Below are 5,462 nucleotides of genomic sequence, written 5' to 3'. Positions count from 1 at the left end.
CCTCCATGTGTTCTCTTTGGTTGGTGGTTTATTCCCTAGGAGATCTGGTTGGTTGATATTGTTGTTCATCCTATGGGGTTGCAAACCCCTTCAGCTCCTTCGGTCCTTTTTTATACAAACAGACTTTGTAACTGCCTGATGCTAACCTGACACGTTGACAAGCCTTTCACCACTGGCCATTAAATCTGCTTTGTACCAAGTCTTTTGGTCTTCTGTCATTCTTAGGTGTGGCTTACTGCCCTCCTCTCTGTACTACCTGGGAAAACCGAACAGTGATAGCAAATATAATGTCAATAACGAGAGATCCACACAGCTAGAGAGGCAGTTTTCGGGGGGGGGGGAGGGGGTATCTAGCAGACTTCCTGGCTTCTCCACACTTATCCCAACATAGTTCCGGGAAGTGATGCACCTGCGCACTAAGCTGCGCCTTCTGCTGCTCGGTGGACAGCAGGCACTGTAGCAGCTCTGTGCGCTTAACCAAGTTCGGCCATTGTCAGCGTCAGGCACTTTGCTGGGGTGCGCATGCGTGCTCCTGAAAGCAACGTTTGCACTTCATCATCTTCTCTAAGATGCCCAGGGGCTTCTATTAACGATGAGAGGCATCTGCAAAAACTCATATTCCTTCAATAGGACCAAACGATCCTTGTCCAAGGGTGAACACACGGAATGTTGTTCAAGCAAACCATACCAATCCTGACCAACGAGAATAGAAACAAACAGACTGACTTACAGAAGAGAGGCCTAAGTGCTGTCATAGAGTTTTTGAAATTATTATAAATTATTTTATAATATCCAGAGCAAATGAAACTAATTAAAAATATTTTGTAATGCGTGTCCCCAGAAACATTTCGTGAAGTTAAAAAAAAAATGGTCTTGCCAAAAATCTGTGCTACAAATTATGAATGCTACTGAGAAGACAGGAAAACAACAGCTGCTACAGCAGCAACTAAAACAATAACAACAAATAACAACAAGAACAACAACAACAAAAGGACAAAGATATGAGGATGTTTTCAAAATTAAACCTTTAGAGATAATTGTTTTGGCACAGCTATAGTTCTACTTTGTGAAGGCTAATTCAGGAGTATGATGAATTTCAGCGCAACTATGACTGTAATGACAGTATATAAAAATGAAACAAAGAATAAAAATATACAAAAATGAAACTAAGGTTCTATAATACTAATATTAAAAGATAACACAAAATTTATTCTAGAGATTTATCTTTCCATTCTTCTTTTTTTTTATTTTCTATATTCTTTATTTAAATTCCAAATGATTTCCCCTTTCTAGGTTCCCCCTACCCCATAAGTCCCATAAACCCTCTTCCCTCTGCCTGTTCTGTAATCAACCCCCTCCCACTTCTCTGTCCTGGTACTCCCCTACAATGCTGCATCTAGCCTTTCCAGGACCAGGGCCCTCTCCTTCCTTCTTCTTGGGAATCATTTGATATATAGATTGTGTCTTGGGTATTCAGAGCTTCTGGACTAATATCCACTTATCAGAGATTGCATTCCATGTGTATTCTTTTGTGATTGGGTTACCTCACTTAGGATGATACTTTCCAGATCCAACCATTTGCCTAAGAATTTCATGAATTCATTGTTTTTAAATGCTGAGTAGTATTCCATTGTGTAAATATACCACATTTTCTGTATCCATTCCTCCATTGAGGGACATCTGGGTTCTTTCCAGCTTCTGGCTATTATAAATAAGGCCACTATAAACATAGTGGAGCATGTGTCCTTATTACATGCTGGGAAATCCTCTGGGTATATGCCCAGGAGTGGTATAGCAAGGTCCTCCAGAAGTGCCATGTTCAACATCATTAGACATTAGGGAAATGTAAATCAAAACAACCCTGAGATTTCACCTCACACCAGTCAGAATGGCTAAGATCAAAAACTCAGGAGACAGCAGTTGGTGGCGAGGATGTGGAGAAAGAGGAACACTCCTCCACTGCTTGTGGGGTTGCAAGCTTGTATTTGCTTTTAACTACCTGTTAAGCTCATTCAACAACTTTAGTCTGTGTTCTCTTTGCAAGCTCAGCGTGACTGTAAACTCAGCGAAGAGCAGTGGCATTGTTCTCTTTCCCAAAATAGACTCAAGCCAAACACAATGCAAGAAGCACATCCCTGTTAAAACTGTCTCATTATAACACACGCAAGCACACCCCAGAACAGGTGCAATCTTTGTAACTCTCTCTGTTAATAACAACTGATAGTCATCCTGCCTCAGGCTGGGTGGCTTTAAGAAGCCATTTTAGAATGGACACTCACTCATACAAGTAAGAGTGTGTGTCTTCTCAGTTGCCAAACCTTCTATGTTTGTCTCTGTCTTTTTTTTTAATTTGTTACCCAGAAATGGTCAAGAAGAGCCAAAGCTTTGGGTTTTCTTCCAAGTTGTTAGCTTAGGACCTGAGTAACTGTACCTTTGGGCTTTTAAATTGTGTGTGTGTGTGTGTGTGTGTGTGTGTGTGTGGTCAAGTACATAGTACATGTATAGGTCAGAGAACAAGCTGTGGAAATCCATTTTTTTCCTTCTACCCTGTCAGTGCCAGGGGTCAGACTCAGGAGATAAGGCTTACGGGGATGAGATATCAGAATGGGAGTGAAAACTATTAATACTCATTTAATAAACACATTAAACTGACAAAACAACAAAAAAGAAGTTAGCATGCCCTCCTTAATGATATGCTCAAAAAGAAACCTAGAATACCTCATTTGTCGACATTTATGGTACTAATTAAACAAATAACTTATTGGAAAACCGACTGCTAAGTTATGGGAAGGATTGAGTTGTCTGGTAGAAAATGCATCTTAAGGAAAGCAAAGAACATCAGTTTGAAAAAAGCTCTATGTTTTAGCAAAAAGGCTAGATGCTATATATGGAAGTATAGAGTTAGTAAATTTTCTTTGCTGCATAGACCTTAATGACATCAACAGATTAGGAATTGCTGAGTGATATCAGGTTCATAAATAAGGCATCAGACACTGTATATTACAGAGCACAGATTAGTTTCTGTCACCAAGGGGAACATGTAACATCACAGGCAACAGGAAAGACTAAGTAGGCACACTTGTACTGATGCAAATGCTGGGAAATGAGTATATTATGAATCTCATGATATAACACAGTATGGAGTACATGAGATCATCTAGTGCACACTCTTCCCAAAGTATTTCCACAGGCATGCATGGTAAATACAGAGAAAATAAGATATTCCCCAGAACAAATGACCTCTTTTCTGAAAGTCAGAACTATTGTAACAATATAATAACAATTACTTGAGCAAAGGCAGGAATGGTAGCACATACCTGTAATTCCAGCATTCAAGAGGCAGAAGCAGAATAGAGTAGATTTGAACTAGCCTAAATAATCTGAGGGAAGAAAAACTTTATGACTAAGGTCTAAATATAATCAGTTCCTGTTATGAACAAGGAGCCGGAGAAAGGACATTTCAGGGTCATTGTTAGGAATTTGAATAAGGGGTGAGTGGGATTAAATAACACGTGGTTCCTGCTAACTTTTATTAGATATATCACTGTACTTTGGTAATGAGAAATCTTTTCCAGGGTACACATGAGGACCTTATGAGGTAAGATACCATGCATTCTATAAATGTCCTGAGCATATCAGCATGGTAAACTCGAGTCTAAAAAGAAAGAAAATAAAGCACCTTCTGTCAAAATAAGCGCAAGCTGTGAGTGACATCTTTAGATAAAGTCCTCCTGGCCTATGACTTCCCACTGAAGCATCTGGTACCTCCAGTGCAGTGCCAACATGGCTGAAAACTGACTGTCAATTCTTTTCAAAACTGGCATTTAGTTATTAAAACTTCACTGCCTATCAGAAAGCTTACAAGAACACTGAAGAGTGAAAGCACTGTCTTCTTTCTATATTTGTTTTAAAACAAATCCTCAATGGTGAGGGTCAGAAAGGACAGTGTCGTCAGCATCTGTAGAACTTACAATCGCTCAGTAGTCGGCTGTGCCCTCCAGGCTGCACGGGTGAGCATTGGCCTGTGAGTACCGTTTTCCCAAGCGCTCCTTCCTCCTCATCTTGTTCCTGCCATCCTGCACATGCACACTAGAAATGAAATAATGCAAGTCTCAGAATTATAGAATATAAGTAGTTTCTATTCTTCTCCGTCGATGCCTTTAACCAGGACATTGAGAATGTGGAATGTGCTGCACTATGTTTAAAACACAGTATTTAAAGCATTATTGAAAATGGTGATCTTGTTCTGTGTTCTCATTAGCATACATCTTAGACTCCAGTACAGAGAGAAAGCATACTGTAAGAGCTGAAATTGGTGGCACACTGAGGAGTGGTATGGGCTCTCAGGTACTTCACAGAATAACAGCCAATTATAACTTTGGGCATGCTTGCTTATGGTGGTGAAAATCTTTAAGGGTTTAGCTTGTTACACACTAAATAGCATGCTTTTGAACATTAGTGCCCACACAGAGATTATAAAACACCTACTGCTCAATATAAGACTGAGACACTAAGCAAATGGGGAGTTTCTATGAGTTGATGCTTTTCCTGTTATCAGCAGGAAGTCGAAGCTTTGAGACAACCCCAACATCATTATTTTATAGCATGCCAAGTTGCAAAAAATATGTCTGATGTTTCAAACAGTGCTCTGGAGCCTGGCCCAGGAATTACCACTGAACAAAGAAAATATGGCATATAGAGTCACAAGACAAATCTTCATGTGCGAGGTTTAAGAATACATTTAACTATTTGATGCTCATACGAGGCATTTGAGACTAAGTAAACTCAGACAGTATTCATGGTACCAAATGTTACCATACAAGGTTTGTGTCAAAGCATGACCAGGCTGTTTCCTTGTTCTGTTCTTTGTGGAATGAGGATTCCACACGCTGCCCTCAAACCCCAGGCATCTCACCCCACTCCATGAGAACTTTGTGAACATTTCCACAAACAATTCCATGGGAACACCTATGAATCAATATTCACTTCCCTGCTCATGCTGTGTTAGCCAAACCCACAAATGCTGAATCATGGTAGTTAGTGAGGACAGTTAACTCTGAAGGCGCAGGTGCAGAGGAGCAAATCAAGAAAAGAAGTTCAATGATCCTGAAGCCGCGCCCCCCAAAAGAAAAACTTAATGTGAAAGAAGCTACCAGGGAAACAAATGTGCTGCGTCATGGAAACCTGGTTCCCAGGGGCAGAATACTGCAAAGAGATGTAACTGAAAGACAAGGGTTCTGATCTAATCAATAAATTTATACATTGATGGATTCATATTGGATAGTATTAATAAGAGGTATAGTCTAGTTGGAGGTCTCAGGGGACATAAACTTGAAAAGTAAATCTTGTCCTTGGTGTTCTCTCTCAGACATTTCACACATATTCTCTCTCTCTCTCTCCCCTCCCCTCTCTCTCTCTTCCACCATGGGGAAAACAGTTCTGCTCCCTGACACACCATCACA

General features: G+C 40.2%; 1 pseudogene; it reads right to left on the bottom strand.

Annotated features, from left to right (window-relative positions):
• Positions 1-232: 232 nt before the first annotated feature.
• LOC127674167 (mitochondrial import inner membrane translocase subunit Tim8 B-like) lies at positions 233-491 on the bottom strand (annotated as a pseudogene).
• Positions 492-5,462: the final 4,971 nt, after the last annotated feature.

The sequence above is a fragment of the Apodemus sylvaticus genome, chromosome 23 (assembly GCF_947179515.1).
Source record: "Apodemus sylvaticus chromosome 23, mApoSyl1.1, whole genome shotgun sequence".
Classification (NCBI taxonomy): Eukaryota; Metazoa; Chordata; class Mammalia; order Rodentia; family Muridae; genus Apodemus; species Apodemus sylvaticus.
Note: the sequence above shows the minus strand (reverse complement) of the source record. Positions and strands in the feature narration are given on the sequence as shown.